This window comes from Ptychodera flava, chromosome 5, assembly GCF_041260155.1.
Source record: "Ptychodera flava strain L36383 chromosome 5, AS_Pfla_20210202, whole genome shotgun sequence".
Lineage (NCBI taxonomy): Eukaryota > Metazoa > Hemichordata > Enteropneusta > Ptychoderidae > Ptychodera > Ptychodera flava.
The window spans coordinates 11,728,901-11,756,653 of NC_091932.1; positions in this window are offsets into that span (position 1 = coordinate 11,728,901).

Below are 27,753 nucleotides of genomic sequence, written 5' to 3' on the forward strand. Positions count from 1 at the left end.
TTTGACTGGCGTTTTGAACATAACGATAAAGGTAGCGAGCGATATGAGTTGTGCGGTCTCAGGGGGCTTTTCCATACCTTAGGCTAACAACTTGTTAGGGGTGTACGTATATGCCACTTTGCGCTAAGGAAAGAAAGTATCCTCTGGCCGCGCATGATTTTTCGGGGGAGATTTTCTTGTCTATCGCTTGTTTGGTAGCGGTGTCAATGGGCCAAGCGGTGCGTGTAATAGTTCCATTGTTTTTTTCTATACTTGGGGAGGTTTTGGTGAGACTTGCTTGGTCTTCTAAGCGTGACGACATACCACTAAAGTATTAAGTGCACACGGCGTTCCCTTCATTTTCAATACAGTCGGCTTCATTTAAAGCCGCTCCTAACACACAGCCCAAGAACCCACCAGACGCGTTTTAGCCGGCCTAGCCTCGCAGCGGAACACGGCGTAGCTATATTCCTCTTATTCATACCCTAGTGAAGCCTCCGAGGCGGCGAAAACACAAACGCTCCCGAAGTCTCGCTCATCCCACCCGAGGTGATGCTATTGAAAAAAGTCTTATTCAGTCGTCTCTCTGTTTTTTCTCTCTCCCTCTCTTTCTCTCCATAACAGTGGCTAAGTGGTCGGTCAGCTGGTATTAGTTTGGCTTAACACGCCAGTTCGTCATTGCTTTGCTGCTAGACTCATCTTACGGGTTTTTTTTTGCCTTTCATACTGCTAGAAATACCCTACCACAGCACCCCAATGGTGTTCATATTTAGACCAATGTATTCACTTGTGTGTTGGTTGCGTTTCCAGTGATTCTACTTCGGTCCGTCGCTAATCCGCAAGACTCCAGATATATCTCAGAAAGAGAGAGGGAAAAGAAAAAGGGCGGCCAGAAGAAGACCATTCATCAAGGACGAAATTCAAGTCACTCGGGTCAAGCTTAAGGTTCTGTGTACGCGGACGGAGGCAAGAGGAGTTGGTATATACTGACGACGAAGGAGGGAGACACAGAGCGAAAATTCCAGGCAAAAAACCGGGTGGTAATCTTTTGAGTCACAACTGAAGAGCATGTCATTTCTCACTTTGGACTCCAATTCTTGGCAGGTAGGACGTGTTAAACCTTCATCCAATTAAATCAATAGTTCGATAATGAGCCCATAGTGACAAGGTGACAGTGATAATAGATCATCGTCATTCTGATTAGTACCATCTTCCCTCGGCCGCGTCGCCTCTTTCAACTGACTGCAAAGAAAGAGGCAAAGTCCTATCCCCACATAACACATTAGTACACCGATGCCGTTTGTGCGCGCTTGTCATCTGCCGAGCTGAACTCTCTATGCGCTGGGTCTCTTTATTACGTGTTTTATATCTCAGGCCTGAAAATCGATCGCTTCCAACGCCTCAACCCCCGTTTTCGATTGATTCTTGTGTTTGCAATCTTCACCGGGGCTATTTTGACTGATATTAGCGCAATTGGCCGTGAGGGGGGAGGCACTTCGTATGTCAACGAGCTCGGGAAGGCATGGGAACTGTTGGGGCAAAGTCTATGTACAAAGCTACCACTTAAAGCTACCCAACAACCAAAATATGGCCAGACTGGCTAGTCATCCGAAGCCTTACAGGAGAGATGAGAACTTCGCCAACAGAATGGGTTTTTTTTTCACTTTTCTTGGGGGAACCAGAACGCTCTACTATAACGCCTCGGATGATGTCTGATATTTTTTTTTCATGTTGCTCGCCTGATCGGTTCAATCTAACCTGGGATGTTATCTCTAGCCCCAATCATCGTAATTTGACACCACTCGGAGAGCCGCTTTTCGCCCCTCTCCATCGCTCACCAACACCGACACATAAGCGCGTCGTCACTGGCGAAATCTGTTTGGTTTCCAGGCAAATATACTGTTACCATAACGATCACATTATTAAAATATCTCCTGTTAGTTCTCTGCTTCTCGACTAAATTTTCGCAGCTTCTTTCATTTTTTTCCGAACAATAAAATCGCAGCTTATAATTACAAAGTCCAAAGCGGCGGTTTTTCTCGCTTTATGCTGTTACCCATAGGTATACACCAGACTCACCTCCTTTCGAAGGCGTTTGTGTTTTTGTTCCTTTAAGCTTGGAAGCTGCGGGCCTCAGAGAAATCCTAGAAAGCCGTATAGGGTGTTTCACATGAGGTGATACACGTCGAAGAAGCGATATAAAAATTTCATATTTTTTCGGTCAATCGCTGTAAGAGTTAGACCTTCATGATTGCGTTCTCTGCTTACAAATTTTGCCTGGGGTCCAAGGATCGCTAGAGCTCAATCGTACCGCGCTATCTGCCATTGTCCTTTAAAAACAGACGTATTGAGCACTGAGCTCTACGGTACCATCTCTGTCGAGCGGCTGGATAGGGGGGAAAAATCAAGATTTTTTGGGGTGGATTTCGAGAGCGAAACGCGACCATAGGTAAGTGCAAATTTAAATTGGAGATGTCGAAAATCAAAAACCGTCAAAATATTGTCACACGTGAAGAAGGGACAAACATGGTGTCAACGGCTGTGCAAGGTGCAAGAATATAAATGTCGCGCTGAGATTAGGAAACTACTTTCCCGCGCTGTTTGTAAGATTAAGGCGAACATAAAATATGCATTCCCATGGCTTGTTACCTTGTTTCTTAAGCGAAACTGTTGTTTATATTTATTTCCTTAAACTCAAGACGTCTGCCTAAGTAGTGTTTACGTATACGGGTCGCCTAATAGGAGGCACACTACTTGCTCTTATTAAGATACGAGCGAATAAGACCGCGTCGTCACAAATCAAGATGATTTGCAAAGCACACATAATTTCTTGATATATTTCCGAGTGGATAATTCGAGTAAAAAGGGCTCTGTCAGACGTCTTGTGTTTTCTATCAATTGCATGATTCGGTCAGTAGAATCCGATATCCTAAGATAATTTGTCTGAATGTTCTCAGGAAACCCGCCATTTGAAAAATCATACGGTTACGCCATTTCCGTGTCGACACCGTTACGGTTGACGCGGAAAATTAAATTAAGTCATTTAATTAATTACACCGTTAACTTTTTACACAACAAAGCAAAATCTACATCTCACCGATATCCATGGCAATTTTATTGTACGTGAATCGTCGTCTTACCATGAGGTGGAATCTGTTGTTTTCCCGTTGTTATGAAAGAAAGATTACGAAATCGGCACCGCTTTTCAAGAAATGTACATGCAGACGGCCATTGCCTATCAGATTATATCGTTTCTGAGCGCGGTCATGGCAGAATTGACACGCAAAATAGGTAATAATCCAATTTCTCTTAAATGTGGCCTGTTTCTGATTCTGGTGCACACAATTATAGGCGATTCTAATTTGATGTTGATCAACAGTTATAACGAAGAGCTTATTCGTGGAGAATATCAAGCGTTTTGCATGGTTAACGGATCTTGACAGTATGGCGTCATTCTTCTTCCGCCGTATCCGTGCTACAGTCTGCAGTAATTGGGGTTCTATTAAGCGCTCAACAATCGCGGCTAAATTAAAGACTCTATCTAAAAATTATGGGATGGCTAATTAGCGTAGGATTGCACTAAACGCTTTCTCGTAGGCAGTGGCAATATATGCGCGCAGATAGGGATCTCAAACGAGTGACAGTTTGAGAGTAGTCGGAGCCCCGGCGCGAGCGTTTAAACCCTTGTCATTTTTCGCGTTTTATTTGTTTGTTTCTATTTGCAAATTTCTCTCCCCTGTCTGGCCGCGACCGTCAGTGCTCGTGGTTCTAGAGAGTAGCGTTCGAGAAATTTGAAGTGCTGATAGTATTCTGGGTGCAATGCCATTCCGCGTGAACTTACAAATACAAAATCCTTTTATTCGAGAAGAAAGAGGGTCATTTCAAAAGTGTTTAACTTTTTAAGAGGTCGCCAAAAACCATCGAGAAAAAACAACAAATTAGCTAAACGTTTTTTTTCTCAAAATGTAACAATCCACTCCTTCCGCTCTCTCTCTCTCTCTCTCTCTCTCTCTCTCTCTCTCTCTCTCTCTCTCTCTCTTCTCTCTCTCTCTCTCTCTCTCTCTCTCTCTCTCTCTCCTCTCTCTCTCTCTCTCTCTCTCTCTCTCTCTCTCTCTCTCTCTCTCTCTCTCTCTGCAGAGATTTTAAGATTTGCACTTCAAACATGATCTAATAAGAAAACCCAATGCATTTTGATATTTACTCAGAGAATAGTTTTGTGTTTGCAAATTTTATTATATTGTTTTTTATCATGTTTCTGTTAATCGGAGTGACATTCGGTCCATTGTTACCGAAGAAACAGTTACATTGGCTTTGGCTTTTATAAATCAATTTAAATACACAGTAAATACGATCTTACGTAATATTATCTCTCTTTTTATTGTTTCAAAACAAAAAAGAGAATTGGGACTTTGATTTTAACCATTGCAACATTCATCATTGATGATTATGAAATATATGGTTTGGCCACAAAACTATAACCTTGACTATGGTTGATAATTTTGTATCGATTCGCGAGCGTCAAGGGGTATTTGGAGTATTATTAAAGTGGAGCCGGTCTTGTATGAGTTTTGTTTTCGAGTTTTGTACCCCTTTACAGAGTCTCGAAATATCACCAATGGTCGTTTTCTATTTTAATTCCCTGTAAAACACAAAAAAGAAGCATTAGGCTCAGTAGTTTCAAACATCCCTGTTTTGGAAGACAAGCATACTAATTGTAAATGACCACAACAGTGTCTGGCAAAGTTAATGCGCGGTGTGCCCTTTGATTCGCGAGTACAATCTACAGGTCTTCCTTTACTTTGAATTCAGTGTTTTAAGCAGGCCGTTTGAGACATCGAGAAATTTTGAAATTCCATCGACGTCGGCCATTTTTCAATATCCGAGGGCTGGTTAACGTTCAAAGAATACCAACAAACAACAAAAAACAACAAATAAATCCAAAAAAAACTTGTGACAGCATGATGGCAACGATTTTCTTCATGACTGAAATCACTACAAAATCAATATGCAAGTCATATAAGCACCTATGCACGTGATATGTTGTACTTTAAACTTGGTGATTTGTTTCATCCGCATTAGTTTCAGACCAAAAAGAAAATTAGCAAACATGTCACGAAAAGTATAAAATGTGTTATTTTTGTGGATTTTTTAGTTTTAGGAGGTGTTGTATTTTGTTTGGTTTGTGTCTTCCTGGTGAACTGTCTTTCTAAATCTCTACGCGCAAGGTTTCCTGGTCGTTTATTTTACTATTTCTGTCGACACTGCTGCTGAAATTATAACTTCAGTGTTGGAGTGAAGGAAAAGCCACTTTTCTTAACGTTTTCGGTCATTACATTGTTGTAAGGCCTATGCAATGTGATACGGTGAGCATTGTGCGAGATCTACGCACAAGCTGAGTCTTAATTTAGTTGGCAGATACGGACATGTACTGTATCAGGCTAATTCCAGCTTTGGCGCTTACATTTGGTGGCCTTAATGGACGCCGCCGTGTACAGCTGCAATGTCCCTGTTAGGTGAGACCAAACTCCCGCCGTGCACGCAAACGACCTATCGCCTTAGGAGCTGGTGTCACAAGGCTAGCACCGAAGCAAGCTCTAACGCCGACTCTTTGTGGAGTGGGTATCCGCCTTGTGAAGATTTGGATTCTGAGCCGCAGACTTTTTTTTTCTGATAAACCGAAATGTTTTTACTCGTGTCAGTTGTCGGTAAAGTCGACACAGGAATGAGAAATGACTCAGAGCTCAGCGAATTTTGTTGGTTAAAAAGCAACGAATGATCGTCTAGACAATATCTTTCTCGGAAACCAATATTTGCGAAGATCTATGATACTTTTCATTCCCCATGTGAGTCTCGAAACCTTAATTTCTCGCAATTAATTATCTTTACGACGTAAAAAAATTGCATTACATAAATTCTCAACAACGCTCCAAGCGCCATACCCTGTTGCATGTGAAAAGTGAAAAAAATACAACCGAAAATTTGCACGATGTGTTGAAAAAACTGATGGTTGATCGCTGTGATGTGAGTCCGCAAATGTTTCCAGTTATTGTCTTCATTACACAAAAATCGATTTGAAAACGTCCCCATCCCGGATAATAACACTCAAATATTGGAAATCTCAGAAACTGCCAAAGTCTATTCTTATGGAAATTTACCAGGACGGTGGATTCAAATTCGCGCCAAGTGCCTCGTCCAAAATAAATTTAAATCTGGTTTAAGGGGTACAAAAAATCAGGAAAATTGCCTTATTTCGTTCAGAACGCGCACGGCAGTTTCTTGACGGCCGCGATAACGAAATCTAGGCAGACGCGGTTTGAATCTCCCTGTTCTTGGCCATATTTTGTCATTGAATAGTCAATGTTCAGGAAGGGCTATCGGTTGTCTCAGCGAACACAGCAGATTGCGTTTCAAAACATTCCCCCAAACAACGTATGAAAACGCCATCCAAGCAGGGATGTCAGCATAGTTGCGGTGTCCAACCAACATGTCCAACCAACAAAAAGCAGATCAGATTGGGGGAAAATACAATCATACAATAAAAGCACAGTTGACTTCCTAATCATATGCGAACATCGGGTAGATATGCATTTCACTTTTATCGTCGTCTCCCTAGGGACGTCGGCATCGACTCCTGGTTTGTGTATTTTCGCTTTGAAATCGCAAATGAAACCTCTAAAGATCCCTTTTATTTCAGAGGGAATCAAAAAGCTTTTTACAACGCTTGGATGAGCAGCGGTATGTGAACGCAAGTGTGTGCATGTCTCTGTATGTGCGTATGTGTGTGAGCACCTCGAGTCATCACTGTATCCATGCTTTCGTCCAATCAAGCTTTCTTGCCAATTCGTGCTTTTCGTCTGTGTTTCAGAGAGAGAGAGAGAGAGAGAGAGAGAGAGAGAGAGAGAGAGAGAGAGAGAGAGAGAGAGAGAGAGAGAGAGAGAGAGCTGCGATTTTGTTTTTGTAAATATAGATTTTTCCGGGTGCACACACATCCACGTAAAGCTATAAGGGGTGACGTTGTTGTGCATGTTGTATGTAGATGTTTTCAGAGCTGGCATTTGCTAATATTCGATGCAGTGAAAGATCATATTCATGTCAAATGAAATAGCCTAGGTTATCGGTTACATTTAAGGTTGTGCTATTTGCGGGCAATAATCATTAATCTATGCCTAGCATCGCTTCCAGAGTCCCTCTGAAAGTCTCGTCAATCGCGCTCCAAATCTTTCAAATCGGCGATGCACTACGTCAATGGTCATAGATTACAAATAAAGCAAAAAAGAAACTGTAGAATTTTTTTGCATGTATGGTGCGGCAAAGACATCAGAAGGCGACCCGGGAGCCTCCCCTTTTTGGAATGAAAACAGACCCTACGCGCTATCAGGATGAAAATAAAGTATGCAGGCCGCGAGGGACAAATGGGACATCAACAACACCCAATTATGACTCCCGCAAGAGAGAACCACCCCGAGAACGAGCAGCCAAGGGGTTGTGGATGCTTATGTCTGCTAAAATATTGAAGAAAATATGTACACACAAAGAATTCAGGGAATATCATGCATTTCAAAAAGGGTGTCAATATCCCCCATAACCCCAAGCTCTTTTGCCTAAAATGCACGGTTCTTCTAAAGCAGCCGAAAATAACCACTCTCTATAAGTAATATATCTTACGCCTACAGCAAAAATAATGTACCTTTGCATGACAACGAACGCGCCGGTGATGCCGATATCGTTTCAATTAACCCCAAAATACCCGCCTTTCGTGCCGGTCAAGTTCACAGTTAGACCAGGAGGTCGATTGGCCAGGTTATAGATTCGCCTGTAAGACTCTAGCCTACCTGGCTATAATTGCGTGTATAGACAAGTGTTGTTAGATAGCGCTTATCTGGAAAGTTGTTTTCATACCAGGAACATAAGGGGGCGATAGCAGTAACTATTGATGATACTAATATTTTCATTATTTTTGTTTCAAACAACGATCGCTTATTTCTTTACGCTGTTCCATGCGGTGTGTTGAAACACGAAGTGTTGCCCAGACAAATTTCACAATCCAACGTGCACATCATGAAATATCATAGTGGAAAAATGCATTCTGGTCCGGACTCGTTAAAATATAGTTCATAACAACGACATCGCATTACACACATACAAGCTGTGCTTACAAGTTGAATGCTGGGTATTTTTACATGGTTTTGAGGGCAGAACTTAGAACCGTGTTTTGCCGATAAGACAAAAATACAGGGAATTCCTCAGAATTTTTAGCTGATGGAGTCTTCACATATATCTATATCTGTCTGTCTGTCTGTCTGTCTGTCTGTCTGTCTGTCTGTCTGTCTGTCTGTCTGTCTGTCTTTATTTATGTATGTATGTATGTATGTATGTATGTATGTATGTATGTATGTATGTATGTATGTATGTATGTATGTATGTATGTATGTATGTTTGCATGTAAGTATGTTTACTATGTGTTTACATATATGCAAATATCTAAATTGAATAAAAGAAACATGAGCTTCCTGTAGGATCAAGTATAATATGTAAATATATGATATTTATGTGTTGCTTTCACACCAAAAGTTTAAATTTGTTATTTTTACGATGTTTAGGCTGTAAGTAAAGTTAGTGGTATATAATACTCTTATGGTTTAGTTTGTATTTGAGAAGCCTTAGGAGCCGACACTGCCGAACATTTTTTCACATTTTTGAAAGCGACTTGCGTCTGGGACATAGGAGATTTCTAGGTTGACCTAGTTTCTGCAGGTTGGTTTCTAAGAAAAATCAGGGAGACTTTGAAAATTAATAAGTGGAAATTTGCTAGATGTAATTGTAAACGGACATGGACTCTCATCGTTTGAAACGGAACTCGTCAATGCCGGTGACAACTCTGACCCCCCTCCAAATTTTGACTTTGTGTAAACACTTGTATGTTCATATGGCGCATGTACTTCCCCCAGACAGGCTCTATATCAAAAGTATCATTTTCCATGGAAACCTTTCCCTCAGAAACGCGGGAACTTAGAAGATCCTGACCTTAGCGTGAAAAAAATCGCAACCTCTTTGATGTGTGGGGATCGTTGCATTCATGGAGAACTGTTTGTATGTTTCATAAGTCGATGGCTGGCCGCGCATCGAAACAGATGCGAACAATACCACCCATATCAAATTTTCCGCCGGTTTTATTGTGATTTCTGTACGGTTTGGTGTTCGGCTTGTTCGGGAGATGCAGGAGTAGGTTTGCAAAAAAAGCTCACTACAGCCCTAATTGCCCTGAGCTATAGGCTCCGCCACGATTCCGAATTTTTACCCTAACATAGTAAAAAACTCTGTAACAACAGAGGGATACACTTGTCGCCGAGGGGGTAGTTTTGTAGTACATTAAAAACCATCCTCGGCAATCGCGGTAACTTTGAAAACTCGGCGCGGAAAGCTGTCACAACGATGCAATATCAGCTGGCGTGATTCCAGTTTTTGTGGCGATTATTTTTTGCCATGTACAGTAGTAAACCTGGAACTTAAAAGAGAGAGACGATAACGGTCTCCATTTCACAACTTCGCCATCCACTCGTGTAACCTGTCTCCTGAAAGATAAGAAGCGAACAGACACATGACAATCTTAACGATACACCATTCGCTGCGTCTGTACACGCTGAGATAAAAAAGTGCGCCTCTTACAAATAACAACTCACAAGTAGAGGAGCCCACTGAGCAGGCTATCGCAATAAACATAGTATAAATCAATGTATGTCTTTGTTTAGCATATGCAAAGGCAAGAATTAAAATACTAAAATAAAAAAGGAACTGAGAAACTCGAATTTCTTTACGAAGCAATTCAGTAAAAATCATTTGTAATATTTTGTTTTGGTATTTATGTATCTTAGTCTCGAAATTTGAGTTCAAATGAGAATATAGCATTACTCTATGAATATTATTCTATATTTATATTTTCTAACATTGTCAGTTTTGTTTTATTTGTCGCAAAATTGGGAGACAATAACAAGCAACGTGACCTAATTGAGTTTCAGAGCACATGAATATTAAATCACGTTGCATAATTTGCATACATTTGCATAATGACTTGACTCGACGCTTGCTTGGTTGGCACTTGTATGCTTTGTGCCGTATATTTGTTATGTTGACAGCCATGTTTTTGAAGGACTGAGCTTTAACAGATCGAACTCTATCCCTCCGGTCGTGTTCCTTTCTCTTTTCTGTAATTAAGTATTGAAGTTCTCGCCCTGTCCGACCATAATCGTCTGCGAAAAGGGGAAAGTTGAGACACTGTATCGGCAACCTGTGATTGATTGAGATGCGAGGAGAAGATAGCGATCAGCTGAGAAGTATATCCAAATTGAGTGGTGTTAGCCGCATGCTTTCATCGTAGACCAAGTCCCTAGCCTCGATGTCTGGCCACACGACTCAATGCTATGGATTTTAACAGGAAAAACAGGTGTCTAGAAGGGAGGAAAATAAAAACAGGGTGATTAATAAGTTACCGTGCTATATGCAATTTTCCCAGTAAGTCCTCGTACAAAGCATAGGTAAAAGTCCAGTTATTGATGACAATCAGGGCTTGGGACAATGATTTGGCTTCTAATCGATGTACATCCATCCCCTATATCATGCAAATTGATTTACACCACAGACGAGGAGAGTTTGCTCCTTGTCTGTGTTTACACACGACAACATACAAAACAACTTGAAGAACAACAAAAACAACAGTCAAATGATGAAGCAGTTGCTTCAAATATACATTAATAAGCTCTTGACCTCTGAAAACACAAAATATGTCCTCGAGTCTGGTTTGCCTCTGTTCATGAATGTTGAAATGCCCTATCCGTTCCAAAGTGCTCCCCACCGAACCATCATCACATCTCCAGACTGGATGAAGACCCTCCCTCCCCATCACTGGATAAATGCAATCTTGATTTAGAAAATATTTGTCAGAGATTTGCATACCCATGGGAGAAAATCCCCGATAATTGGCCCAGATGCCTCTTTCGTCAGGCAGCTTCATTATCAAAAGCTCCGATCTTCTTGATCCAATCTTACCCCTAAAAAGTGTGACAACGATTCTATATTTCTCTAAGCAAGAATAATTTAAGCGTCTGCGGGTTGCTGTCGTCGTCTCAAAGACGCATCCATATTTTAAGGCCCATCGAGGGGACTCGTTGCCACTAAACGGCGTGATATTCGTTATTTCTAGACTTAGTACAGTCATGAACAAAAAACTAACATAGAGCGCGCCTCCATGTTATTCGGCGCGTCTGGCCTTTTACAATTTTCCCGAACAGAATCAAGCGGACAACACTAAGCTGATCTCTATTAGCACTGATTTGTGTATCCGGGCTTTGACTAAATATATATGAAGAAAATGGGGAGAAATTCCATTATTGGCACCATAAAACTGATGTTTGTATATTACCATGTATTGATAAAAACTAACGGTTATGTTTAATCAGCCCCAAATGCGCGACAATTTTTGTGTTTTGTTTTTTTTTCCCCTAATTCTGTATATCAATTACTCAGTACTCGACATCACAGATGCATTGTATGGCCTGCGTCATATTCTCTCCTTCATTATGTCCCATCGTCGCAATCTTGGCATGATCTGACGAGTATCATTTATTAATTGGGCGAGAACCTTTCGGTAATCAGGGATGTTTTTGGCTAGTCGTCATTGTATCGAGAATAAGAAATCACGGATGAAGAGTACGAACAACAATGGCGAAGGTCTCAAGTCGACATGGTTGAGAGCCCAACAATAACGTTGTGACTCGTACCACCATTTCAAGAATCCCCCCAACCGCTAGCATTCCTAGCCCCGGATAATTTTTTACTTCCTGTGTTTTCAAATCCAGGCTAAATTCGATACTGGTTTCGACAGCCCTTTTTATACAATAAAACAAAATGGGTTATTTGCTCTAAATAATAAAGCAAATATTCTGAAATCCATCCCTAACTCTGTAATCGGAGGATTTGTGTTTTGCTGGTACAATTAGCAGGCTACGCGACCTCAAGATTTAGAGGCGCTTTCTTCAGTGCTGACATACTGGTTTAATTTGGATAGTTTTGATTTCACACAAAGGCTGTGTAGATTTCGCAGTGAAATCGACACAGACATTACACGCATTGTGGCTCCGTGTTTAGTCATGGTCTCGGCTGGCAGAATATATCTACTGCTGAGCAAATATTTGTCTGAGAGAATTCCCTCTCACTTACCTTGAAAGAGACTGCGAATTTTCATCCACCAAAGCCGCTCAAACTTTCAAGATAAAATAGTGTATGTCCTTTCATAGATTTTCGGCCTTACATCCGAGTGTATCGGCCAGATTTATCAAAATAAGCAGTTATGAAATAAACATGGTTGTCCCCTCGTAAAAAGATGTGTTACATTCTGGCGTGTAAATACAGCCCCAAACACAATGCCTTTCACAATGGACGCTTATTTTGTATTGGCCGGTCTTTGAAATTTCCAGTGCACTTTAACATTCTATTTTGAGCGAAATACAACCGTCCCATGTTGCATTTTCCTTCGTTTGATAAGGGGACAATAAAACATTGAAAAGGGCACACAATTGACCGGCTCTTTGCGCCTTTGCTACCCAAGCGTCTATTTGGCAATGTTGCTGGTTCAATACAGTAGAAAAGGTACCAGCCATCGTGGTGTCTTCGACATATTTTGTTGTTTTGATTTGCAGTAAATGGACCAACCACGCGTGGATAAACACCGACCCTGGCGAGAAACTGTCCTAAACGTCAAGATGTGACGTTTTTACGTCTCTGTGCATCGCGAGGAAATCCACCCATGATTCAACTCCTTCCCCTCTCCGTCAGACTAAACCGTAAACGGGCATCACTTCCTGGCTGTGTTCTTAAGCATTGTGAGTTTCTTCACACTGCATTGAAGGGCGCGTTTTATCCCTCTAGAACTCCGTGAATGTAAAAGACACTATTTAAAGCACATGTTGCAGACATCTTAAGACCGAAACCTCAAAAATTTCCTTCAAGATTGCGTTTCTCATCCCCCGGTCTCGAATGATATCTGATTTGGACAACCCCTCCTCCACGTATCCCTGTTACTTACACCTCTACAACTAAATTGGAAGTCACTCAATCGCGCACAAAATTTCAACCTCGAAAAATGTACAATGAAAACGATATCAATATAAATGATAATAATTATAGAAATCGTATAAAAACAGATTTATCACAATTTTCATAAACAAGAATTTATATAACATTCTCATCAAGCAATGTGATTTTCTCATCACCGAATTCAACTGGTTCGGCTTTCTTAGTGTTTTTTGATGGTGACCCAAGCGAACCAGGGTTTTTGTGTTCTTTCTATTTCAATTCCACGACCAGATAATATGAACACTTAGTCTACAATAATATGCATCCACATCTTAAATCGCTAGAATTGAATGAAAGTATCGGGGCTTTTTTATTTCGATGGCACACACAAGCCCGTCCCCGCGTGATACGGTAGCAGACGTCACGCAGCCTCGGCCGATTCCAAGTGCTTTCCTGGTCGTTATTCGTTTCTCTGTCTCGAATAAAGAAAACGGTGTGTAAGAAAAGGACCAGTTAAACAGCCGCGTCTAACTTTTGCTCCCCAATCTAGTCATTCGCACATTGCGTAAGAAGCCGGGCTGTTAAGACGTGTGCCCCCTACTCGTGGCTTACTGTGTTCCGCGTTCTCTCCTGTTCATGGTCGCGATGAAAGCCTGTTTGACGCGTGTCAGCGGCGCGCTGCTCTGCGTCCGCTCGGCTTTTATGCCTCTTTTTCTAAGAGCTGCAATTTTTTAAGAATTTGTTTTGTCGGTAGCCAGTTAGCACCATGTGAGGTAGTAAGAAGGCCTTTTCAGATGCATTAATTGATGGGTCCTGCATATATGTAGAGCTGCGCTGGGCATACTCTCTAATAAATTTCTGATAAGAACCGATTTAAATTTTCTTACTGCATTCAGTGCCTTGGCCTAATACTCAAAGTGTCAGACTCCATGGCGGAAATATATCTTCCCAGACATTAAAACAGAAAGACCCGATAAGTTCAATGCCTGATAGTGTGTTTGTGTGTTTACAAATTACAAATGAAATTAAGGTGAGAATATATTGGTATTTTATACCGCTCCGAATTCATATGATTGCTTTGCGTCTGCAAACCTCACTTCTAAGTTTTCTGGTGACTGAGCCTTCGAGAAATAAAATAAAAACAAATCGCCCGAAAGCTTGCCCAAAATGACAGGCGTTTACCGGGTTTATGTTTGAAGTACTTAATATTTTCCGCCAACAAAACTTGTCCATTGAATTGTATTGTGAGTAATAAAAACAGAAAAACAATAACTGTAGTTAAGCGATGAAATCACAATGTTTGTTTTTAGGCGACCATTCTTGGGATATTTACCCACGTTTGTTGATCTCGACCATGTATATTTCACGTGAAAGGGACAGAGGTGTCTGCCTATCGTGGACCCATCAGGTACACACGTAGCTAGAGCACGGTAAATTAGAGTCTATGTATATTGTATGTTTCCCTTCTCATACTGCCCATTGTCCATGTGTTTTATCAGTACTTTTGGGTTATCTAAAATTCTGAAGTGACTGGCATCGTATAGCTCATCTCAGCACCATTCAGAGCTGACGCTCTAACCACTACCTTTTACCACGGGTACAAAAGGCAGGGTACAATATGTTTTTGTTGGGGTCGTCGATGGAAAGTGTGTGTCTGACTTTTTTCTCTCTAGCGGAGAACTCCGGTGAAATTGGGGTACAATAAAACCATACTCGCGCAGGGCTACGTGTAGCGTACGGAAGGGGACACGCTCGCCACTTGAGCGGCCAGCACAATTGAACGGGAGGGTGTTCTTTTAGTCTGGCTGTCAGGACTGGTCGGTATACCCATTCAACTCATCTATGTCTCCTAATCGTTGCTAAATCACCGGCAGATTTGACAATGAAGACGTCCCAGAAATGAACACAGACATGTTAATTAGGCCGGGCTGCGTCCAGCCATTGTTGGTCCTCTGTGCTACTCGAGCGCCAGTGCTGCGCCAACCATACGTCAGCACTCCCCCCTGCCGTTGTTTTTTTCCTCCCTCGCTATCTGACCGGTTTGGTATCAATATCACCCACCACTTGCCGGACGAGATTACCTTCCTGTAGTTGATAGCGTAAAACCAAACATCATTTATTTTCAACACAAAATTTCGACTAAAGTTTACCCTCAAAGACTTCCAAAAAGTATGATAAACAGCGTAACTCTGACTTCTGAACACGTTAAAACAGACAGAAAAACAAAACAATGAAGCTACTCTTGCAAGTTTGGTGAAAGCGGGGTCTACATTTCACGGTATTGTTTGTTTGTTTGTTTGTTTGTTTGTTTGTTTGTTTGTTTGTTTATGAAATATGTACTCGTATTATCGCAGCTTGTTCAAAAGAGTTTAATAAAATACGATGGACATGAAAAGTTACGTGAAGAAAAAGTTCATATCGCAAATCTCTATTTGCGAAAAACATTTGTGCATACTTTCGCTGCAAAGTCAGAAAATAACTGGACCTGATCTTGAGCAAATCTTGAAACAGTATTCACTTAATGAACTTTAAAAAGTGGAATTCCAATTATCTTTTCGAATATTACTCCCATATTAATGTCAGTCTTTGTAGGGACCTATTACCTAACAAAGTATATATATATATATATATATATATATATATATATATATATATATATATATATATATATATATATATATATATATATATATATATGGATATATCATATTTGCTCCTTCTGTAATACATTACTATTGTTTTAGATTCCTTAGATGGGTCAAGAATATTTCCGGGCTCAAATAATAATACTTACAATTTTTATTTTAGATTCATGACAATGCATTCACACTCACCTTGATAGAGGTGTCTCCCCCGCTGTCCCAGCGGGAGGACAAGGAAAGACAATTTATATACAAATAGGGTTAGAGACGTCCTTGTTATTTGTGTACATAGTTTTTCAGCTTTCTTGTTTGGACTAGCCCTCGTGCCCAGATCAACATCACTTGTATGACTGTCGACTTGCTGCCAGCTGTCAGTGAACTGAAGGTCCATAGTTCCTGTGGTATCACAATGTACATCTTTCCTGTCATCTCGAGTAAAAGTCTTTCTCATCGACTAAGTCCCAAAGAGAAAGATAGAAATCTTTAGAAGATAAATTGACTGTCCACTGTGTTTACTCGATGGTGTATCTGTACAAAATCAGTATTATTTTCCATGTTGCGCATGTGGCTTTCTTAATAGAGACGCGCGCCTTTGACGCTGCCGCAATGTCATCGCTTTCGAAGCTCTTACGAAGGAACAGCAAATCACGTCTATAAAATTGTCGCTGCTTCAGCTCTGACCTAGGAATCTGTGAAATGAGAGATTTAATAAGAAAAGCGTCACAACCATCATTGTCAGGCAGACTTTGAATTCCAAACGTTTCTACGGATGAATTGGGAACATTATAACCTGAGTGACAAACAAGCTTGAAAACAATAATCTTGAAATACAATAAGTGACCTACTCAAATGAGTAATTTGTAAACAAACCCTTCTCAAAGAAATTCCACTACTGTAACCTTCATCTTTTAAGCTCTACGATTAGAGGATGTCGGTCGTGATGGCACAAGTCCCATAAAGAATATCCTTCAACCGAAGGAAAGAGCGCGGTAAAAGAAGCTTAGCGGAGATTTTTGTGACAATTCCGGGTTTTTTTGCTGTTTTTTACTGTTTTCAGACCTCAAAGCCCGACGACAAAGCTGGCAGAGTAAATCCGGGGCCTTGAAATCACCCCACGACTGCTCGCATAGAACAGGCAAAAATAACTCAAAAAAGCGAGGTCACATCTTACACATATACTGCCACACATTTGTGGACTTCGGATTTCCCTCGCTTACATTATGACATCCCGCCACTCTGCGATTATCATAGTAAAAAGAAATCGAACCGTGAGACAATAGGCAACATGAGATTCAGGTCTTAGAAACCGTCTCTCTCTTCTTTGTATTTCACTAGTCGAAAACTTAAGCACCGAAACTACATTCCAACAAATTCTTTGGCTACATTGCCAACCTTTTGACTCTTAAAACAGTAGATGGTAGTTTGCCATACATTTCGAAAGACAACAGAAAAAAACTGGCGCATGTATATATATATATATATATATATATATATATATATATATATATATATATATATATATATATATTATCCCAAGAAAGCTATTGTCGTGAAAGCTAAGAAAATAAAGTCACAAATTGATCTTTTTGAACTCTAGGTTTGTGGATGCAGCAGGGTACGTTTCAAAAGGAAACAAAAACCTTGTTCAAAGCACCTCTCATTTGATTAGTCCTCTTTCAATAACTTATGAGTTACAGAGTAAATTATCCCATTGTTGTTGTGTGTTGATATTTGTGTTCCAACGCTTAGGAACCGGAGCGAGTTTAACCAGCTGGCCTCTCCATTCATCGTCTGTAATGAAATGAAATTGCTAACTATGGTTGGCTTTTGTGGGAAAAAAAGAATTCAACTCATCTCACTGACAACATTTTGTCAGGTAGGCGAAACAATAGAAGATATCGACGTTGAAAAGTTGTAATACTCTTCGTGGGTTAGTTTTGGCAAGAGTTAAAAGAAGCGGTTGGTGAAATCTTTGACGAGCTTGTGAATTTTTGGTTTCTCTCAAACGTCCTGATATTCATACGATGAAAAAGAAAATTATTTACGGAAATTATGTCAAAATTTATGTTCAGGGAAAAGGTGAGAATTGTCCAAAATGAAAACGATATATATGACGACGAAGGAGGGAGTTCACAGCCACTGATTTCAGGAAATATTTCACTTCATAATCTGAAAAATAGTTATTCCTTCAGAAAATGCTGTATCTTTGGCAATGATGAATCACAGAAGTGGCAAAGGTGAAGATGTTGAATGTGCTGACAGTATACACCACCATGGCAAATCTTTATCCGTATCTATCTGTCTGTCTGTGTCTGTCTGTCTGTATGTCAGTCAGTCTGTCTGTCTTTCTGTCTGTTTCTGTCATATGTCTGTATGTCTGTCTGTATGTCTGTATGTCTGTATGTATGTATGTATGTATGTATGTATGTATGTATGTATGTATGTATGTATGTATGTATGTATGTATGTATGTATGTATGTATGTATGTATGTATAAGATAATATATCGTCCTTCTATTGATATGTCTATGTATTAAAGCGTATGGCAAAGACTGAGATAGGAGTGTAAATTAATGATACATTTCTATAACAATTAGTAGGCATAAAGTTAAAAAGTAATCTGTATGCACACACACACACACACACACACACACACACACACACATATATATACATACATACATGCATGTATGTATACATACATACGTATATATGTATATATGTATATATATATATATATATATATATATATATATATATATATATATATATATATATATATATATATTTACAATACACTTTATACATTTTTGTTTATGAAAGATATCTTTTACTGGTAGAAAGGTTATAGTGGTATCTTATCTGCATCCTGCTGCATTTGTGGCTTCACGTTTTTTTAGTTGCATCTTGAAAAGAAACAGCTTCCATTTTTTCCCTGTCTAATGGAATAGAGTCAGAAGCCGAATCGATACCCAGTAAGGAAAGGTCAGTGGTAAGGAGGCAAATAGTATTCGTGACAAAAGGTTACCATTTGTGAAAGTAAGATGAGAAGTAATTTGCTCAGAAATTACAGCTCCGCTAATTGGTCGCAATTTTTACTAGTTCGTGCTCCCGATTGAACCCCACACAGTGCTTTACAGTCGCACCCCGTATTGCGGAACTGAGAGCGTATTTTGTCGCCAAATTACCGTCAAGCGAATAGAAAACAAGCAGCCTTGTGTCGGTATCAGTAAGGGTTCCCTCAACCGATAATTTGCACCGTTTTCTCTCTTTCTCTATCCAAAGTCTCCCTTTCCGCTGCTTTATTTGAAGACGAAGAAGGGAGGTAAAAAAAGAGAGAAGAAAAAATATATATAGTGTGGGATTAATGATCTAGACTATCTTGTCGGGAGAGTGTTGGTGCCTTTCCTACCATCAAAAGAAGAGAGAAAATTGCGCGGGGCTTCCGTCTGCTTGCCCCGACGGACAGTGTTTGTGTAAGAGGTAACAGTAGTTTGATCGGGTGACTCTAAAAGGCACAATTTGACTTAGTTCAGATGAATTAAAGCTCTTCACATAAGCGAGAATGTCGTTCCTTTGGCTTCTCTGAGTATCGAGACTCTTTTTCCACGTTCGTCGTGATTGGTTTTTCTCAATACCTGCTGAACTTCAACTTGATTTCCCGGGGTGCCGTTCCTGGCTGATCGCACCGCACCTTGACCTGTGAAGTGCTCAATAGGGACTTTGGAAAAATAACCATGAAAAGCAAAGCGAGCCATCGAATCACATCTAATTCATTTGTGATTTCTACTCATCTGTTGTCTGTCCTACGCTGGATAATTAGAGACAATTTCTAACGAGTTAGCGTAGAAAACGCATTACGTTTGCATTTAATTTAGTGTAATTCTGATTCACAGGTTGGGCTGACTTTTCCTTCAAGAGTGTTCAAAAACGCATGACGGAGTAAAGCGAAACATTTGATTATGGCATTGGGGAAAACGTCCCACCACCAGACAATGTCTGTGTTTGTTTTGCTGTCACTGGTGTTAGCTCATTCCCACTGGTTGTGATAACAGCTTCTCCTGTACAAACTCCTGCTCTATAATACCATTGTTTCATCGGGTCCCGTTTTTTTCAATGTTCGTTTCCCCGATACTCTGACCACCATATCTTATACCGGGTCGTAGATTATGAGTCGCGTTCGCTATGTCGAATACTACTCTTCGCAGTCAAGTGCTATTCGGGTCGCTCTAGCTTTGCTATTGTTTTTTTGGAGTCGATTGTGCTAGAGAAAGAGGCAGGGGGTTATTGTCTTAAACCGCTAACCGTACACCGTCAAGGAACACCCTCGGATGAAACAACCGCTACTTACAGCAGCGAGGCTTTCAGACTTTCCGACATGGAGCCTGGGAAAAGAATTATCACTCCGGAACCTGTTGTGTGCGTCAAAAGATTCTTTTCATTCTGGAAGTGGGATGAAGGAAAAGAGAGCTTGTGTTCACCTGAAACAATGAAGAGTGGCGTTTCCGCGTTGTCCATCATTAACTTTCATACTTGGCAAGCATGTCAGAGTACTTTCCTAATCTACAATAATCTTTTTATTAAAACTTTTATTTTAAATTGTAACACTAGTTAAAACCTGGATTCAAGACCAAAGACATATGGCAACGATATTGGATTGGCAATTGACAACCCTTTCTGAATTGTTTAGCACCTGCCGAAGTTCAAGATCATCGGAAGGAATCAACTTCTTCAGTTTCGACAGTATCAGTCGCAGTTTGTTAAAAGAGTTTTCGTTGTGTGCACAATCCACTTACGATTTTTCCGGCTATAGGGAACTACTAGACGTGTTTGACACCCTATTTTATTTTTTTTTTGTGAAGGGCGAGAGACGCGCGGAGAAACTTGATTGACTTTGATCGCTTTATAAATCTCCCTTGGTTATTCACAAGCGCGCAGTTTTTTTGTTAAAGTAATTGTCGATTTCATAAGCTGCAACGCGAATCATATTTCACATAAGTAATGACGTCACATAGGGTGACTTTACCAGATTGCATAAATCTAGGTCTCATTCCCATTTCTATTCTTTTGTTGCTATTTTCGGTAAGTCTCATAAAATACAGTCTTCGTCGATGATATCTCCGGTGTATACAAATTATTTTTAATAATTAAAATTAATCGGAACACATTAGATTTTGGTCCATTATTTCTTTGTTGGGTGGACCAGTTTGGCTGCCGACTGGGGCTGAGTTTTTCGGGGGATTATAACTTGGCGATCAAAGATGATTCTTGGAAGAATAAAAAAGCAATTTGTTACAGCGCAGCTGAAGTTCGCAATTTCGATCGGAGCATATTTCTCCGTTTGTTGATTCCATTTCTTCTTTCCTCATGTTCTAATAACCGACCCGCGACCAGACTTCATGAATTCGAACATTGTTGACAGTCTAGGGTGGCATTCAATCAAAAAGCGAGAAGGTAACATGCGCCATCCTCAGAGTCTTTGTGTCTTCTTCATAAACCCGGCTAATTAATAAAAACCGTTAATAGTCCCTCCGCAATCATCCCGTAAAAACTGTAATATACTTACTTGACTTCAGGGATCTGAAAACGAACATGAAGAAAAAAATATTGACCGACATGGCCAATATACATTATGAGATTGAACTACACTTATAAAAAAACCTGCAGATATGGCCTGTGGTTCATATTTTGACAGGATGTTAGATATTTCATAACTGTTTTTTGTATTGCAGATGATTTAAAGTCTTGCATTTTGGCCTACAAGGGTGGTTTGTCACGTAGCCGCCGACAACACCATTAGCGTACTTACTTTGTTTTTCAGTTTATCGTTCGTATTTCTTTCATAGTGATTTTAATGGCGGATGTCGAGGTCTATGCGCTAATCCTGTTCCCACGGTCTGATATCTGCTACCATGCGCACTGTACCACCGATGATCTTTGCCTTCCTATAGCCGGCTTCTCAATCTTTATGTTTCCTTGAAAAACAACGAGATGTACTTAGCATTGTGTAAAATTACACCTACTGTGCGTTCGTCATTAGAAAAAAAACAAACACCATTATGTCGTACGAGTCTTTGCCTGTCTACGCCTTCAATAATTCATATTTATCATATCACTATCTTCACAAGCCAAATTCCTGACAAAGAGGAGAAAAACAAAACGCTCATTTCAATAGGTAATTAGCGAACCACTCCAAAAGCATGTTGTCGTAATTACGCTCTCGGAGTTCCGGGAAGTCTTATTTGTCTTCCGTGAACACTTGGGCCTACACGCTGAATGGAAGTCGGAAGGCATGTTAGTTACAGATATTTTGGAGGAAAACTCACTGTTTTTTTGTAAAATAGATTCGCATAATAACGTTGAACTTGGTAATGTTGATCATTCATAGCACGAGTGGTACAAAATATATACGGAGAGCCAAACGCCGTCTTCTTCAGTGTGTTCTCAAAACCGCGCGTTTTGTGATTAACATATACATTCATTCGTATAGATACCAGAAATTATGTCATCGGCTTCTTTCCCTTTTTCTGACTGTAATCGGGTGGAAGGTATATATTTCATCAGACATGCTTTCAGCACATTTCAAAACTCTGATCAATATAACGGAATCTCTAAGAATAAACGAAGTTGAAAGCAAGCATATCCACACATCGACTTTGTTCCTTCAAGAGTTCAACGTGGGTCAAATCAAGACACTGACATTCCATATAGACGTATACTGTATTCTATTTTAACGTTCACCTCACTCATATATATATATATATATATATATATATATATATATATATATATATATATATATATATATATATAATATGAACTGACGTGACCCCTTATATTTTATAGACATAAAGTTGTTTGCGACTAACGTTCCACGACAAAATTTTAAAAAATCGTGGACAAGAAAATGCGTCAAAAAGTTACCTTCATTCAGTTGATTTGGATGGGGAAACACTCTATGAGCGCACAGAGTTGGATCAGAGCGAGACCTGTGTTAGCAATTTGTAATCCGAGAAACTTTGTCATTAAAATATTTGTGTTGCCGAAATTACATTAAAACAGAGCTCACGCGCCTGCAAACGAGACGAGAGTCACAAAAGCCCTGGCGAAAGTTGAGAAGAACGCGGAGAGGTTAGGTTTTCGACTCAAGACAATGGGCTGTGAATTAACGCGGGAGAATTGATGGCAATGAGTAAACGCAAGCCGGCAGGGCCTGTTTCATAAGCACTGATTCAATTTTACGAATGGTGTGAGCACTGTTAGTCGATAGTACCCGGGTACTTGAGTCGATCTGGAGATTCGGGGAGCAAGCATGGAAACAAAAACTCCAATGTTTCAGCGGCACAAATTTGCAATTTCTGTGTTCCTGGGTCGTCCTTATTCGCCTTACTGGTTGTTGCATGCACCTTGGTCCTTTGAGAAACATCAGCAAAAGCGGACGAAAATTGCAGTTGGTGTTCAAAACCTGCAAAGATTTAGCTTCTGTAACGATAGCTTGGTGTCTTTTTCTTCTGTGCGTTTTCAGTGATTTTTTTTAAATGCGCCTTTTTGGAAGTCAGCGAGATTTCCAGATGGCGATACCGTGGTTCAAAAATTAAGCAGAAGAGACGAGTTTAAACGGAGGAAATTGATAAGCCCCCTCTCACCAGAATGGAAATAAAGAATTGGACGATAGGATACTAGATAAAAATGTGAGCATAGGCAACGATGATTGCCAATGTGAGAGGCACGATCTTTGTGTTAGACAGAGTAACCGAGAAAGAAGAAGAAAAAAACATCTTAGCGAGTACGCTGCACTTGAATGTCCAGTGAAGAGTGCTACAATTTTACGGTCTACGTGCAAACATTGTCACTAACATCTCTGATTCCATTTGAGGAAATTTCTTCCCCGCATTCTTTGTGGAACTATTCTCTCAAGTTCACTCTGGCACAAAAGCATCCTGCAGATAGAATTCTTTCTTCAAGTACCGCGACTCCTCCTTTTCACGTCTTTTGACAAAACCCACTTACACGCCCAAGTTGCCGGTCGAATTGTTATTTCTCAAATTAAAGCGAATGACTTGAAGTGATCAGGTTTAGTAATTATTCCAAACATGACAGAGCATTCAATTAATTTGTTTAATCGCAACACCTTGTCAGATTCTGAAGGTATCTTTTTTTCTGAGGAATTCATGAGCAAAACATTGACGAGACTTTCCGACAAAAGTTTCCTAATAAACGAAGCTGTTTTGAGTCCTTTCTGCGTCCTTAGCGTTTCTCACTGTCACAAGACTCGCAAATGGAAATCTGTCAAAATAGTTTGGCGAACTGACAGCGTAAAAAATTCAAGCCGCTCAGCCCACGTCCGTACGAGAAGTTGTAAGGTTGCAGTCTGCGACCCGCAGAAAAAAGACACATAACAATGAAGCCAGCAAAAAGAAAGTAAAAACAAAAAAAAAGAAGTTTTAAAAACCTTCTCGTTTAAGAAATGTTAACTTAAGGGACAGTGAAAATACATCGGATCATTTAAGACAATGGTAGGATCTTTTTCGCGTAGAGAAAAATGCCAAACCGTGTCTGCAAGTCAAACATACGCGCATAACAAAACTTGATACCCCATGACTTTGTGGGCTCATTGAATTCATAACAGGTTGTACAACCCTGCGTGTTTTCACGTGGACATTTGAGCCCTCACAGCAAATACTTTTCATTCTTACATTACGTGTTCTGTTTGTTCTCGCATGTAGTGTGACGAGGGGTCCCTTTCTATGAAGCGGCTCCCTCCTTCATTTAGGTGTTAGCTCTGTCATCTGAGTCGGCTTCGGCAAATAAAGGGACGCAGCGTCGCCGTCACGTACGCCTTCTATACTCGGTATGTGCGATTGTCTTGGCGATTCTTTTAGACTTATTTCTCCTCCGAGAGCAGGTCATAGTTCAGAGAGAGAGAGAGAGAGAGAGAGAGAGAGAGAGAGAGAGAGAGAGAGAGAGAGAGAGAGAGAGAGAGAGAGAGAGAGAGAGAGAGAGAGATTAAAATTCAAGCACCTATGTTAGCTATATATTTGACAAAACAAGTAATATTTTCCATTGCAGTAGTTTGACGTCTAAGACGCGCTATAAATTCCGCGTTGAATGGGTCCAATTTAAATTTGATTGTTACATACAAGTCTATAAGGCTTTCGCTGTTAAACTTGTGATAAATGACGAGTTTAAAGTTTCTAAAACGAACTTTGTAACAACGCCTGTTTCTGACAAATCTTCGTGATATGTGGCATTTAGGATTTACAGTGAATGTAAATGAATATCCATGTTTATTTGTGTGAATGTAAAACCATTTTGATTCAGTTATGGACAATTTACCGTTTATCCTTCGTGGTGTTTTGTATTTTTGGCATTCTTGTCTTGGTTTTTTTTTCTGTTCTTCTGTGGAGGTAAGATTTCAAAGCCGCAGCGGGAGTGTTCACCAGTCTGTGTCGAGTGTCTCCTAATAATTCCTCGGGCTGACCCAGCGAGGTTTTATTGTTATTTGGCTGGGGTTAGTACTGACCACAGATTCAAAGCTATTTATTGGTCAAGGAATGAAGCTCAGGACGTACCAGTGAGTCCCGAATACCAACATTGACACTGTTTGTGTGTAACCTAGCATTTTGATCGTGAACTCCAACGATTAAAATTTTTCGAATATCGAATTTAAGATGCACCAAAAATTAGGCTGAAGTGCAGTGAAGCGTTCCAAAATAAAGAGAATTATTTCGTTTATGTTGTTTTGTCCAAAACTGCAGGAAGAAATTTCTGGGTTTTTTTCAAGTCGAGCTGAAGTCAGTATTCGTGCACCTTCGTCGCAAACTCATTGAAGTGCGATTACAAGGATATCTCGATCATCAACAATAGCACTAGTATGGTCAGAATTCCGCTAGTCTCAAACAAAAAAACCCTGTCAACCAGTTTTTCCTTAAAAAAGTAACGCCTGAGACAGAAGTTATTTCCGTCACTGTGAAAGGCTTATTCATAAAAAAGGCAGGAATTGTTCAATATTACTCTATTGTGATATTTCCCCAAGAAGTAGATTTTTCCGACAGAAATTTGACAATTTTGCTGGCAAGTATTTTTCGTTACTTTTCTGATTCTCGGTGCCTGTTTCATAGTTTGCGTGATCGACGAAATATTTAACAAGATTGTTTTCATATAACGTTTTCCGAATCGTTGATGACACTTCACAATTTCGCTGGTCATGTAGAAATTTAAGAAGAGAGTTGATGATAAGTTACACAGGCCAGGCCGACTGCCGCGTAGCCTCTGTCTTTAACAAAGGCACAAACTTTGATATTTTAAGTATAAAGCCATTACATTCTACGACTAAAACAGTACACCTGTACATTTCGAAAAACCAAGCCTCAATCTTTAACACGACTGCTGGTCATACTGTTGCCGAAAGACGACATTTGTATCGAAAAAAAAACCCCAAAAAAAAAAAAACGAATAAAATGCAAAATTAGTTCCATCATGGAAGTATAAAAACAGATCTTCATGAAGTCGGCCCCTTCCCTTGATTCAGAATACTATGAACAAAAGTCTTCACGATTTTGGGGCCGATACGGTAAGGGGTTTTCTTGAGTGATCTCCGTGATTTTGTAGATAAAATGGAGGGAGGTGAGCATCTCGTCACCGTAAAGGGTCGGGTCTTGATAACTCAGAACAAATAATAACACGTCATGGCTATTTGCCTTTCTGCTGCGTTGAAAGAAATGAACAGCTGCGATTAACTTGTTTCTTTCGCAACCATTCGGTTAGAAAATTAATTTAATTAGAACTTGTTCATTTGGAGATCAGATCCTGCGAATACCGTAACGTTAACGAAAGGTAGAAGTTTAACCATGCCAGACCAGCTATGCGCGTCATTTCCGTCTAAAAGAAACAAAGTCAAAGTCGAGTTTACGTGTGAATTTCCTTGACTTTGTGACTAATCACGATGGATCTGAACTTTTTAATCAAGTTTTCACTCATTTTTAATGATAAGCCTTGCTGAATCAAATGTGTAAAAGATTTGAAAACAGTCACGTGTCTGTCGCCAATAAGAAAGAAAATATTTGACGATCCTAGAGTTTTCTTATCTTCGTGTCAGTTTTGCCGGGACCCGTCAAAATCATTTAAATCAGCTCCTTTTGAAGATTAAAAGGAGTCTACCTCTGTCATGAGGCGAAATTACAGTGGGAAATAGGCGAAATGAAATCAACAGCAATATGTAATGAACACTAATATGAGACACGGAATTGCTATCTCCAGTCTAGTCGCCGTTCCTTTTCACCCTTTTCTGCGCTAATATCGCTTTGTCTTATGTCGCCGACCCGCAAGTCTCTTGTCACGTGAGGGGTCAGCCAGGTCAACACACCGCCTTTCGCAAATTGCCACTGAAAAATCCAATTTCAGTCAAAATTTGATGAAAATATGATTCCATTTTTCAAACCGATCAAACGTTGCTAAGTGCATTAGGTGGCAATTTGTCCAGCGAAATGCAAGTTTTTTGGGGTTTGGTGTTCGCTTTGGAGAAGAAATACCCCACCCGGTAAGCGACGGATTCACATCGGGGTTTCAAATTTAAGACGATCGGGTGCGAAATTGAACCACTGACAATAAGGTATTTTTGTAGTATGCCAGTTTACAATAAATATTTCGTCTTAAGATTGCTTGCGCGATGCCTTTCCCAAAAAGTTGTCTGTTAAGTCAACCCGCTTTGCACATGCTTAGGCGTTATGCAACACACACTGGCAATGGTTTCTGGGCTGTGCATACCTTGCAAATATATTTCTGTTGATGATCGAGTAGTTTTAATTATTTTCGGACAATTTTCTGGAAAGGAAAAACAAGAAGCAAAAAATAAAGTGTGATTAGATTGAAAGTTTAAATCCCCAAGACAAAGACATCCGGGTCGAGATCTGGTCAACAATTCAAATCCAAAAGTTTTGCGAGCGGGTTTTGAAAACTCTAGGAATATCGCCTGAGATTTTCAGTTAGGCATAACAGATGGGGTGTATTTCTTTGCTTTGATCCACGCCTATTTTTATACTTAACCCCGTAAAAATTTATCAGC